The sequence below is a fragment of the Scyliorhinus torazame genome, chromosome 31 (assembly GCF_047496885.1).
Source record: "Scyliorhinus torazame isolate Kashiwa2021f chromosome 31, sScyTor2.1, whole genome shotgun sequence".
Taxonomy (NCBI): domain Eukaryota; kingdom Metazoa; phylum Chordata; class Chondrichthyes; order Carcharhiniformes; family Scyliorhinidae; genus Scyliorhinus; species Scyliorhinus torazame.
The window spans coordinates 36,148,256-36,162,424 of NC_092737.1; the positions used below are offsets into that span (position 1 = coordinate 36,148,256).

General features: G+C 52.2%; 1 protein-coding gene across 1 annotated transcript in view; it reads right to left on the minus strand.

The window, feature by feature from the left end:
• The window catches only part of LOC140404784 (neuronal tyrosine-phosphorylated phosphoinositide-3-kinase adapter 1-like), a 136,287-nt gene that overhangs the window by 20,205 nt on the left and 101,913 nt on the right, over positions 1-14,169 (minus strand).

Below are 14,169 nucleotides of genomic sequence, written 5' to 3' on the forward strand. Positions count from 1 at the left end.
CGACCCTGTCCAGTCCAGTTAGAATTTTATAGGATTCTCGGAGATCCCCCCTCATTCTCCTGAACTCCAGCGAGAACAATCCCAACCGACTCAATCTCTCCTCATACGACAGTCCCGCCATCCCTGGAATCAGTCTGGTAAACCTTCGGTGCACTCCCTCGAGAGCAAGAACATCTTTCCTCAGATAAGGAGATCAAAACTGCACACAATACTCTACGTTTGGCCTCACCAAGGCTCCTGTACAATTGCAGCGAGACATCCCTGCTTCTGTACTCAAATCCTCTCGCTATGAAGGCCAACATACCATTTGCCTTCTTTACCACCTGCTGTACCTGCATGCTTACCTTCAGTGAATGGCATCCGAGGACACCCAGGTCTCGTTGCATGTTCCCCTCTCCTAATTTATGTTCATTCAGATAATAGTCTGCCTGCTCGTTTTTGCTGCCAAAGTGGATAACCTCACATTTCTCCACATTAAACTGCATCTGCCATTCATTTCCCCACTCACTCAAATTGTCCAAATCACACTGAAGGATCTCCGTATCCTCCTCACAGCTCACCCTCCCACCCAGCCTGGTGTACACTGCAAATTCAGAGATATTACATTTAGTTCCCTCATCTAAATCAATGATTTATATTGTGAATAGCTGGGGTCCCAGCACCGATCCCTGTGGTACCCCACTAGTCACTGCCTGCCACTTGGAAAAAGACTCAATAATTCCTACTCTTTGTCTCCTATCTGCCAACCAGTTTTCCATCCATCTCAACACACTTCCCCTGATCCCATGCGTTTTAGTTTTACGCACTAATCTTTTATGTGGGACCTGGTCCAAAGACTTCTTGAAGTGCAAACACACCACACCCACTGGCTCCCTCATTGACTCCATTAGTTACATCCTCGACAAGCTGTTCCCCGAGACAGGTTTGAAAGGGAGGACAGAAAGACGGAATGGTTCTCCGGAGAGATATTCCGAAGCTTTGGGCCCGGGCAGCCACTGGCAGAGTGTTGGAAATCGGGATCGCACAGGATGCCAGAATTTTAGGAGCAAAGAGATTTTGGAAGATTTCCAGAAATAGGGAGGTGGGGGAATAAGGCAATGCAGGGATTTGGAAACAAGGATGACAAGCTGAAGAATTGGCGGGCTGGTTTAGCACAGTGGGCTAAACAGCTGGCTTGTAATGCAGAACAAGGTTAGCAGCGCGGGTTCAATTCCCGTACCGGCCTCCCAGAGCAGGCGCCGGAAATGGCAACTAGGGGCTTTTCACAGTAAATTCGTTGAGGCTTACGTGTGAGAATAAGCAATTATTATTATTATTATCGCTGGAGAGGATGACAGAGTGTAGTGGCTGATGGGTGCAGATTAGTATTAGGGCAGCACGGTAGCACAGTGGTTAGCACAATTGCTTCACAGCTCCAGGGTCCCAGGTTCGATTCCGGCTTGGGTCACTGTCTGTGCGGAGTCTGCACATCCTCCCCGTGTCTGCGTGGGTTTCCTCCGGGTGCTCCGGTTTCCTCCCACAGTCCGAAGATGTGCAGGTTAGGTGGATCGGCCGTGATAAATTGCCCTTAGTGTCCAAAATTGCCCTTAGTGTTGGGTGGGGTTACTGGGTTACGGGGATAGGGTGGAGGTCTGAGCTTGGGTAGGGTGCTCTTTCCAAGAGCCGGTGCAGACTCGATGGGCCGAATGGCCTCCTTCTGCACTGTAAATTCTATGATTTCCGTGCTGTAAAACTATGTGGACAGCAGAGTTTTGTGTGAGCTGCAGTTAATGGAAGCTGGGAGGGGAAGAGGCCGGCCAGGAATGTACTGGGGCAGTCGAGTCGAGGTAAGCAGGGTGGGGGGGGGGGGGGTCAGCCGCAGAGGTGGAGTCAGCAATGTAGCATCAAAAACTAGCAAAGCCACGGAGAGGGGCTCAGAACGGCTGCGGCGAGTTGACAATAGACAAGGCCGATCAGTGTGCACTTGTCATTAGAATGTGCAGAATGACCACACCTGGAATACCGTGAATAGTTTTGCTCCCATATCGGAGGAAAGATGCACCAGCGCTGGAGGCCATCCAGAGGAGGTTCACTGGGTCGTTCCTCCGGGTAGGGAGGGATTTTCTTAGGAGGAGAGCTTGAGCCTGAACTCGCTGGAGTTTAGAAGAATGAGGCGCGACCTTATTGAGACATATCGGATTCTCAGGGGGTTTGACAGGGTCGATGCTGAGAGGTTGTTTCCCCTTGTGGGAGAGTCTAGGACCAGAGGGCAGAATCTCAGAGTGAGGTTCTGCAACACCAGACTTTACACGATTACAAGTGATGTTGACAGCCCGCCCCCACCCCCCCGGGTTTGTTTGAACCTGTTAAAAATCAAACAACAGGACATGTTTTTGCAAATTAACATCCAGAACCATAATTCTACTCTTCAATTATCCTGGGTAGCATCAGGATTCCAGACAACGGGAGTCAATGGGAAGGGGTTTGGGTCCATTGGGATTGTGTACAATGGGACTGAACGGGAAGGGGTTTGTGTCCATTGGGATTGTGTACAGTGGGAGTGAACGGGAAGGGGTTTGATCCATTGGGATTGTGTACAATGGGAGTGAATGGGAAGGGGTTTGTGTCCATTGGGATTGTGTACAATGGGAGTGAATGGGAAGGGGCTTGTGTCCATTGCGATTGTGTACAGTGGGAGTGAATGGGAAGGGGTTTGTGTCCATTGGGATTGTGTACAGTGGGAGTGAACGGCAAGGGGTTTGTGTCCATTGGGATTGTGTACAATGGGAGGGAATGGGAAGGGGTTTGGGTCCATTGAATTGTGTACAATGGGAGTGAATGGGAAGGGGTTTGGGTCCATTGGGATTATAGAACATAGAACGATACAGCGCCGTACAGGCCCTTTGGCCCACGATGTTGAACCAAAACAAAAGCCATCTAACCTACGCTATGCCATTATCATCCATATGCTTATCCAATAAACTTTTAAATGCCCTCAATGTTGGCGAGTTCACCACTGCTGCAGGTAGGGCATTCCACGGCCTCACTACTCTTTGCGTAAAGAACCTACCTCTGACCTCTGTCCTATATCTATTACCCCTCAGTTTAAAGCTATGTCCCCTCGTGCCAGCCATTTCCATCCGCGGGAGAAGGCTCTCACTGTCCACCCTATCTAACCCCCTGATCATTTTGTATGCCTCTATTAAGTCTCCTCTTAACCTTCTTCTCTCCAACGAAAACAACCTCAAGTCCATCAGGCTTTCCTCATAGGATTTTCCCTCCATACCAGGCAACATCCTGGTAAATCTCCTCTGCACCCGCTCCAAAGCCTCCACGTCCTTCCTATAATGCGGTGACCAGAACTGTACGCAATACTCCAAATGCGGCCGAACCAGAGTTTTGTACAGCTGCAACCTGACCTCCTGGCTCCGGGAACTCAATCCCTCTACCAATAAAGGCCAACACTCCATCGGCCTTCTTCACAACCCTATCAACCTGGGTGGCAACTTTCAGGGATCTATGTACATGGACACCTAGATCCCTCTGCTCATCCACACTTCCAAGGAACTTTACCATGAGCCAAATATTCCGCATTCCTGTTATTCCTTCCAAAGTGAATCACCTCACACTTCTCTGCATTAAACTCCATTTGCCACCTCTCAGCCCAGCTCTGCAGCTTATCTATATCCCTCTGTAACCTGCTACATCCTTCCACACTATCGACAGCACCACCGACTTTAGTATCGTTTGCAAATTTACTCACCCACCCCTCTGCACCTTCCTCTTGGTCATTGATAAAAATGACAAACAGCAACGGTCCCAGAACAGATCCTTGTGGTACGCCACTTGTAACTGAACTCCATTCTGAACATTTCCCATCAACCACCACCCCTCTGTCTTATGTAAGGGGAGTAGATAGGCGTTTCTGTGGTCGAAAACTTCAGCTAGCCAATTTCTGATCCACATCTCTAAATCTGCCCTCAATCCCCAACCTCCGTATTTTCTGCAATAGCCTACCGTGGGGAACCTTATCAAACGCTTTACTGAAATCCATATACACCCACATCAACTGCTCTACCCTTGTCTACCTGTTCAGTCACCTTCTCAAAGAACTCGATAAGGTTTGTGAGGCATGACCTACCCTTCACAAAGCCATGCTGACTATCCCTGATCATATTATTCCTATCTAGATGATTATAAATCTTGTCTCTTATAATCCCTCCAAGACTTTACCCACTACAGACGTGAGGGCTCACCGGTCTATAGTTGCCGGGGTTTGTCTCTGCTCCCTTTTTGAACAAAGGGACCACATTTGCTGTCCTCCAGTCCTCTGGCACTATTCCTGTAGCCAATGATGACATAAAAATCAAAGCCAAAGGTCCAGCAATCTCTTCCCTGGCTCCAGAGAATCCTAGGATAAATCCCATCAGGCCCCGGGGGACTTATCTATTTTCAGCCTGTCCAGAATTGCCAACACCTCTTCCCTACGTACCTCAATGCCATCTATTCTAATAGCCTGGGGTCTCAGCATTCTCCTCCACAACATTATCTTTTTCCTGAGTGAATACTGACGAAAAATATTCATTTAGTATCTCTCCTATCTCTTCAGGCTCCACACACAACTTCCCATCCCTGTCCTTGACTGGTCCTACTCTTTCCCTAGTCATTCGCTTATTCCTGACATACCTATAGAAAGCTTTTGGGTTTTTCCTTGATCCTACCTGCCAAATACTTCTCATGTCCCCTCCTTGCTCGTCTTTAGATCCTTCCTCGCTACCTTATAACTATCCATCGCCCCAACTGAAACTTCACACTCATCTTCACACAGGCCTCCTTCTTCCTCTTAACAAGAGATTCCACTTCTTTGGTAAACCACGGTTCCCTCGCTCTACGCCTTCCTCCCTGCCTGACCGGGTACGTGCTTATCAAGAACACGCAGTAGCTGATCCTTGAACAAGCTCCACTTATCCAGTGTGCCCAACACTTGCAGCCTACTTCTCCAACCTATCTCCCCCAAGTCATGTCTAATGGCATCATAATTGCCCTTCCCCCCAGCTATAACTCTTGCCCTGCGGTGTATACTTATCCCTTTCCATCACTAATGTAAACGTCATCGAATTGTGGTCACTGTCCCCAAAGTGCTCACCTACCTCCAAATCCAACACCTGGCCTGGTTCATTAACCAAAACCAAATCCAACGTGGGCCTCGCCTCTTGTTGGCCTGTCAACATATTGTGTCACGAAACCCTCCTGCACACACTGTACAAAAAACGACCCATCTAATGTACTCGAACTATATCTTTTCCAGTCAATATTTGGAAAGTTAAAGTCTCCCATAATAACTACCCTGTTACTTTCGCTCTTATCCAGAATCATCTTCGCCATCCTTCCCTCTACATCCCTAGAACTATTAGGAGGCCTATAAAAAACTCCCAACAGGAGTTTTTTCCTGAATCTCCTTTCCTGTTTCTAACTTCAGCCCATACTACCTCGGAAGATGAGTCCCCATCTAGCATCCTCTCCGCCACCGTAATACTGCTCTTGACTAGCAGCGCCACACCTCCCCCTCTTTTGCCTCCTTCTCTGAGCTTACTAAAACACCTAAACTCCGGAACCTGCAACATCCATTCCTGTCCCTGCTCTATCCATGTCTCCGAAATGGCCACAACATCGAAGTCCCAGGTACCAACCCATGCTGCCAGTTCCCCTACCTTATTTCGTATTATGTACACTGGGGAGTGAATGGGAAGGGGTTTGGTCCATTGGGATTGTGCACTGTGGGAGTGAACGGAAAGGGGTTTGGGGCCCATTGAGATTGTGTTCAATGGGAGTGAACAGGAAGGGGTTTGGATGCATTGGGATTGTGTTCAATGGGAGTGAACAGGAAGGGGTTTGGGTGCATTGGGATTGTGTACAATGGGAGGGAATGGGAAGGGGTTTGGGTCCATTGGGATTGTGTACAGTGGGAGTGAATGGGAAGGGGTTTGGGTCCATTGGGATTGTGTACAATGGGAGCGAACAGGAAGGGGTTTGGGTCCATTGGGATTGTGTACAGTGGGAGTGAATGGGAAGGGGTTTGGGTCCATTGGGATTGTGTACAATGGGAGTGAACAGGAAGGGGTTTGGGTCCATTGGGATTGTGTACAATGGGAAGTGAACAGGAAGGGGTGGGTTTAAATGGGGGTGTGAGGCACTGATGTAACAGCAGGTAACCATCTGCTCTTGAAATGAGTGGGGTTGGGGATCAGTGAGTGGCAGACGGTGGGTTTCGACTCTGTCGGGTATGTGGAGGGCGGCAAATAACAAACCAGATTTCAGTCCCCCCCCCCCCCCCTCCCACACACCCACCAGGTCCCAGGTTATCTGTCAGCAATCCTGAAAAGAGCAGACACGATTGAATCGCATTGCGCTATATGCCCCAGTGAGATTCGCTACAGGTGTTGTTACGCCGTTCCCGGACACGCCGTGGGTCGCGGGCGAATTCCGAACAAGAGTGATGCAGGAGTGAGGTACAAAGTCTCTTTTCAATCCGGGCTCATTCCGCTCAAAGCGAGCCCGCCGACGAGAGGGAGTGAAACGACAACGGGGACGGGCCATCAAGGATGCTCCAGTCAACAACATTGGCAATGGTGCATCGCCGCCTGACCCAGAGTCCGTGAAACCACTGGCATCTGGTCAGCAGCCGTGCCAGGCCGGTCACACGGCGGAGACCAATCAAGCAGCAACACGAGAGAATTCTACAAACAGGCGCAACAACTTCAGGCCACCTGGACTGCTCCCTTTCAAACTATTGACTATTGTCAGAATCCATCACACCAAGGCCCGGGCAACTCGGGTTACTTATTTTGTTAAGTTGTATCAGACAATCCCGTGAAGACGACAGCATCGTCAGTAATGTCAACAACGTGTTATAACGTGTGACGAAGTATCTAACCCCATTGGTATTGAATCGCTCCGTGACTACTAAACAGACCATGAACGGTGTTTGCAGAGTTCCAGAGATATTATTCCAAAACCATTACTTTTTGTTCAATTAAGTACGAAAATATGCATCAATTTGAGCATCTGGACAGGTATGGGTTAGATACAGAGTAAATCTCCCTCTACACTGTCCCCATCAAACCCTCCCCAGAACAGGTACAGCACGGGGTTAGATACAGAGTAAAGCTCCCTCTACACTGTCCCCGTCAAACACTTCACAGGACAGGTACAGCACGGTGTTAGATACAGAGTAAAGCTCCCTCTACACTGTCCCCAACAAACACTCCCAGGACAGGTACAGCATGGGGTTAGATACAGAGTAAAGCTCCCTCTACACTGTCCCATACAAACACTCCCAGGACAGGTACAGCACGGGTGTTAGATACAGAGTAAAGCTCCCTCGAAGCTGTCCTCAGTCAAACACTCACAGGACAGGTACAGCACGGGGATAGATACAGGAGTAAAGCTCCTCATACACTGTCCCCATCAAATACTCCCAGGACAGGTACAGCACGGGGTTAGATACAGAGTAAAGCTCCTCTACACTGTCCCCAACAACACTCCCAGGACAGGTACAGCATGGGGTTAGATACAGAGTAAAGCTCCCTCTACACTGTCCCCATCAAACACTCCCAGGACAGGTACAGCATGGGGTTAGATACAGAGTAAAGCTCCCTCTACACTGTCCCCATCAAACACTCCCAGGACAGGTACAGCACGGTGTTGGATACAGAGTAAAGCTCCCTCGACGCTGTCCCCGTCAAACACTCACAGGACAGGTACAGCACGGGTTTCAATACAGAGTAAAGCTCCCTTACACTGTCCCCATCAAACACTCCCAGGGACAGTACAGCACGGGTTTCGATACAGAGTAAAGCTCCCTCTACACTGTCCCCATCAAACACTCCCAGGACAGGTACAGCACGGTGTTAGATACAGAGCAAAGCTCCCTCGACGCTGTCCCCCGTCAAACACTCACAGGACAGGTACAGCACGGGTTTCAATACAGAGTAAAGCTCCCTCTACACTGTCCCCCATCAAACACTCCCAGGACAGGTACAGCACGGGGTTAGATACAGAGTAAAGCTCCCTCTACACTGTCCCCATCAAACACTCCCAGGACAGTACAGCACGGGTTTCGATACAGAGTAAAGCTCCCTCTACACTGTCCCCATCAAACACTCCCAGGACAGGTACAGCACGGTGTTAGATACAGAGCAAAGCTCCCTCGACGCTGTCCCCGTCAAACACTCCCAGGACAGGTACAGCACGGGGTTAGATACAGAGTAAAGCTCTCTCTACACTGTCCGCATCAAACACTCCCAGGACAGTACAGCACGGGTTTCAATACAGAGTAAAGCTCTCTCTACACTCTCGCAAGTATACCCCTCGTCTATAAAACAGCTCTAAGTAACTATTGTTCTGGGTCATTGCCAAGACAGCCTGGAATTAAGCCACCAGGTTTCCCTCTCTGCCCGATTTAATGTCAGGAAGTTGAGTAAAACTGTTGCAGGCGTGCAGAACACAGGGGAGTTCAGATGTCCAGGTTCAGGGTCAGGCCCCGTCACAGGCGACGAATCAATGCTCGCCACCTATCCAGGAGGCTGGAACTGCCAACCATGAAGCCCCAGTGTCTGAAGGTTCAGAGAGATACGAAGAAAACACAAGAAATAGGAGGAGTAGACCATTCGGCCCATCGGGCCTGCTGCACCATTCTATACCATCATAGAACATAGAACCATTTGAATACCCTTAGTGTTGGCTGATCTCGGGGTTCAACTCCATTTTCCCCGCCCCCTCCCCATATCCCACAATCCCGAGAAAAACCAAAAATCTGTCCACCCCACAGCCTTAAATCCATCCGACAACAGGGCACCCACAATCCTCTGGGGCAGAGAATCCCAAAGATTCACAACCCTGTTGAGTGAAGAAATTTCTCCTCATCTCAGTCCAAAATGGCCGCCCAAACACTGGAATAGTTCAATCCATTGTCAAAGATTTAATAGTCGAGCACTTGGGAAAACAGAGGCAGGATTGGACAGAATCAGCATGGATTTACAAAAGGGAAATCATGCTTGACAAACCTACTGGGATTCTTCGAGGATGTAGCTAGTAGAGTTGACAGGGGGGAGCCAGTGGATGTGGTATATTTAGACTTGCAAAAGGTTTTCGACAGGTCTCACATAAGAGATTAGTGTGCAGAATTAAAGCACATGGGATTGGTGTAGTGTACCGAGATGGGTAGAGAACTGGTTGGTAGACAGGAAACAAAGATAATAATAATCTTTATTAGTGTCACAAGTAGGCTGACACTGCAATGAAGTTACTGTGAAAATCCCCTTGTCGCCACATTTCAGCGCTTGTTCAGGTACACGGAGGGAGAATTCAGAATGTCCAATTCACCTAACGAGCACGTCTTTCGGGACTTGTGGGAGGAAACCGGAAGCACCCGGAGGAAACCCACGGACACAGGGAGAATGTGTCGACTGCGCACAGACAGTGACCCAAGACGGGAATCAAACCTGGGTTCCTGGAGCTGTGAAGCAACAGTGCTAACCACCCATAGAATAGGGATTAACGGGCCTTTTTTAAGTGGCAGGTAGGGACTCGTGGGTTACCGCAGGGATCGGTGCTGGGGACCCCAGCTATTCACAATATGTATTAATGATTTAGATGAGGGAGCTAAATGCAATTTCTCCACATTTTCAGATAACACCAAGCTGGGTGGGAGGGTGAGCTGTGAGGAGGATACGGAGATCCTTCAGTGTGATTTGGACAAGCTGAGTGAGTGGGTAAATGCATGGCAGATGCAGTTTAATGTGGAGAAATGTGAGGTTATCCACTTTGGAAGATTGAGGGGAGTGTGCAGCGAGACCTGGGTGTCCACGGACACCAGACACTGAAGGTAAGCCGTGCAGGTACAGCAGGAGGTAAAGAAGGCAAATGGTATGACAGTCATTCGATAAGGTGCTGCATAAGGGGTTTAATCAACAAAATGAAGGTTAATGGGATGGGGGGGGGGGGGGGGGGGGGGAATATGTTTGCATGGATGGAGGATTAGTTGATGGTTACACATCGTTCTCAACAGCAGAACCAGCAAACTTTGATAGCGATGTCTGAAGAGCTAGAACCTCGGTACGGGGGGGAGGGCAATAGATGCTTCCACATGGAGGCTCCTTTGGGAAGAGGATCCGTGATTCCGCAAGGGACACGCGCACACACACACGCGCACACGCGCACACGCGCACACACGCACACACGCACACACACACACACACACACGAGGAAGGCCGCAGGAGGCCACCTCACATATTCTTCGCTCTGGCCATTTGTGAGGGGGCAGGGGCTACTGAAATTGAGATTGGGAAGCTCCAATGATCAGCCGAAGAGGGAAGTGTGAGACCATGGGGCAAGCAGGAACGGGCAGATCAGATCACCGCCACTACCCAATAGTCATCATGCTGGGGGAGGGGGGGGGGGGGCATCAAGACGGTGCGTCAAGTGGTGGAGGTGTTAGGGGCAGAGGTGGGTGCTGCGCTGGGGAGGGGGAGCCGCAGGGGTAGGGGGGGGGGAGCGTAGGGGGCCCCACAGGGGGGAGGAGGGGCGGGCCGCATGGGGAGAGGGGGGGCCACAGGGGGAGAGGGGGACCACAGGGGTAGGGGGGGACCACAGAGGTAGGGGGGGAACACAGGGGTAGGGGGGGACCACAGGGGAAGGAAGGGGGCCCCCCAGGGACAAGCAGGACACAATCCTACCCGTGCACAGCCAGCAACTGCTAGCATTTATCTGGTGGATTTAACAGCAAAATGTCCCAAAATGTGGATAAAGGGTCAATAAAGAATTAAAATCAATTCACACGAGGACAGGGCGACCAAATGTTTTGTCAAAAAAGGAAGTTATAAGGAGAGTGTCAAGGGAGAAACGGCAGCGGGGGCGGGGGGGGGGGGGGGGGGGGAGCGAGGAAACGTGGGGGGGGGGGGGTGGGGGCGAGGGAACGCGGGGGGGGGCTGCGCAGGGCGAGGGAACGCGGGAGGGGGCTGCGCAGGGCGAGGGGAACGCGGGGGGGCTGCGCAGGGCGAGGGAACGCGGGGGGGGCTGCGCAGGGCGAGGGAACGCGGGGGGGGCTGCGCAGGGCGAGGGAACGCGGGGGGGGGCTGCGCAGGGCGAGGGGAACGCGGGGGGGCTGCGCAGGGCGAGGGAACGCGGGGGGGCTGCGCAGGGCGAGGGAACGCGGGGGGGGGCTGCGCAGGGCGAGGGAACGCGGGGGGGGCTGCGCAGGGCGAGGGAACGCGGGGGGGGCTGCGCAGGGCGAGGGAACGCGGGGGGGGGCTGCGCAGGGCGAGGGAACGCGGGGGGGGCTGCGCAGGGCGAGGGCACGCGGGGGGGCTGCGCAGGGCGAGGGAACGCGGGGGGGTGCAGGGCGAGGGAACGCGGGGGGGCTGCGCAGGGCGAGGGAACGCGGGGGGGGTGCAGGGCGAGGGAACGCGGGGGGGGCTGCGCAGGGCGAGGGAACGCGGGGGGGCTGCGCAGGGCGAGGGAACGCGGGGGGGCTGCGCAGGGCGAGGGAACGCGGGGGGGGGCTGCGCAGGGCGAGGGAACGCGGGGGGGGGCTGCGCAGGGCGAGGGAACGCGGGGGGGGGCTGCGCAGGGCGAGGGCACCGCGGGGGGGCTGCGCAGGGCGAGGGAACGCGGGGGGGGCTGCGCAGGGCGAGGGAACGCGGGGGGGCTGCGCAGGGCGAGGGCACGCGGGGAGGGTGGGGGGTGCGCAGTGCGAGGGAACGCGGGGGGGCTGCGCAGGGCGAGGGAACGCGGGGGGGGGTGCAGGGCGAGGGCACGCGGGGGAGGGTGGGGGGTGCGCAGTGCGAGGGCTCGCGGAGGGGGGGGGGGGGAGAACACCAGTTACTAACGAGAGCGGAAGGTTTTTAAAACAAAGGCATTGTTTCACGGGAAGGCACTGTATACACGGCAAACACCGGGCGATGGAGCGATTGGGAATCGGTGTACGTCAGTGCAGACAGGAGGCCGGCCAAGGGAAGCACTGGAATAGTTCAATCCAGATGTTGAAAACCCGCCCGGGCGAGGGTTTCGGCAGACGAGCTGAGGCCGGAGCAGAGTGCGACGAGGTGGCGGAGGGCATTCTCCCTGAGGACGAGGGCATAGTAGGCCGCGAGCCTGCTCCCCCACCCAATACGATCGCAGGCTGATCTGACTGTGCCCTCAACCCCACGCTCCTGCCCACCTCCCGATGACCTTTCACCCCCGCCCCCTTGTTAACACTCCAGCTCCGCCCTAAAAATATTCAGACATTGGGTTTCCAACGCCTTTCGAGGAAGAGAGTTCCAGAGAGTCACCGACTCGCGGAGGAAAACACGCCCACCCTGTCGATCCCCCCTCAGGATCTTGTATGTTTCAGTCAAGTCGTCTTCCACTCTTCTAAACTCCAGAGGATACAAACCTCGTCTGTCCAATTCTTCCTCATAGGACAACCTGCCCATTCCTGGTGTTAGTCCGGTAAACCTTCTCTGAAATGCTTCCAACACATGTACATCTTTCCTTAAATAAGGAGATAGATGCTGCACACAACACTCCAGGTGTGGTCTGTCATGTGACAGTACCTTTAAGAAATGGGTGTTTATCAGTGATGTCAGAGAGTGGGTGGAGCTGGGCTCTCTGTCAGCTTTTTACTTTCGTTTCAGGCTGTTTGCTGCAGGGTGTGTTTTAGTTTTGTTTTCAGTGTTGGAGCTGAAGCCAGACAGAGCGGGGTGTACTGCTGTTCTCTCTGCCATCAAAAGACTATCTCTTGATCGTTTGGTGAATTCAGACTTATAAATGTTTTCAGTCGTGAATGTGAACCTGATGTGCTTCTGTTAAAAGGTGTTTCTTTTGTCTTCTGGATGTTGTTTGGGAAGTTATTAAGGATTACTTAGTGTTGTATTCTTTGGGGGTTGTGTTTTGAATTAATGGTTGCTGAGATGCTCACTGTATGTTTTAAAAAGGTTAAGTTGAGTTCATAGAATAAACATTGTTTGCTTTAAAAAATACTTTTCCATTTCTGCTGTCCCACACCTGGAGAGTGGGCCGTGTGCTCCCCATACCACAATCTAGTAAAAGTTGTGGGTCAGGATACACTTTGGGGGTTCTCTAAACCCTGGCCCATAACAGGTCCCACTAAAGCCCTGTGCAACTGAAGCATATCCTCCCTACTTTTGTATCCTGCCAACCGGGGGGGGAAAAAAACCATTTATGTCGACTCTCTGCTTTCCCGTTAGCCCAGTCAATCTTCGATCCATCCCCAGTGTGTCACCCCCCCACACCACGAGCTTGAATTTTCCACAATAACCTTTGACGTGGCACCTTATCAGATGCCCTTCTGGAAATCTAAGTACAGTACGTGGATATGTGGTCAGAATGCCAGCTCGGGGTCAAACACAGCACCGGCGTTGGAAACAAATCGGCCCCCAGGAGAGGGAAGTGATTCTGAGGGCAGGGACTTGAGGCAACGGGCTTCAGTGTTTCCAATATTTATCCGTATTAAATTTCCACTCATCCAATATTGGGCGTTGGACAAGTGCTTAGACAGACCAGGGTCAAGGGGGGTGGGGTGGGAAAAAGGTTAGGTGGATTGGCCATGATAAATTGCCGAGTGTCCCAAAATTGCCCTTAGTGTTGGGTGGGGTTACTGGGTTATGGGGATCGGGTGGAGGCGTTGACTTTGGGTAGGGTGCTCTTTCCATGGTGCAGACTCGATGGGCCGAATGGCCTCCTTCTGCAATGTAAATTCTATGATCTAAAGTTTTTTTTCCGAACATTTTTCCAATTTAGGGCCAATCCACCGACGGGGAGAATGTCCAAACTCCACACGGACAGTGACCCGGGGGCTGGGATCGAACCCGGGTCCTCGGTGCCGTCAGGCAGCGGTTGCTAACCACTGTGCCTCCCCGGGGGGTTGGATAAAGGCGACGGTCGGTCCTCGACAGACCTGTTGCGTCTTTGGACGATATGACCAAGCGGGCAGCATGTAAATGAGGAATAGGAGGATTCCGAGGTCGGATGCTTGAGGAATCAAAGAACAAAGAACAAAGAACAGTACAGCACAGGAACAGGCCCTTCGGCCAGACAAGTCTGTACTGGTCATGATACCAACCTTGGCCAAAGCCCGCAGCACTTCCTTGTGCCATGTCCCTCTATACCCATCCTATCCATGTGTTT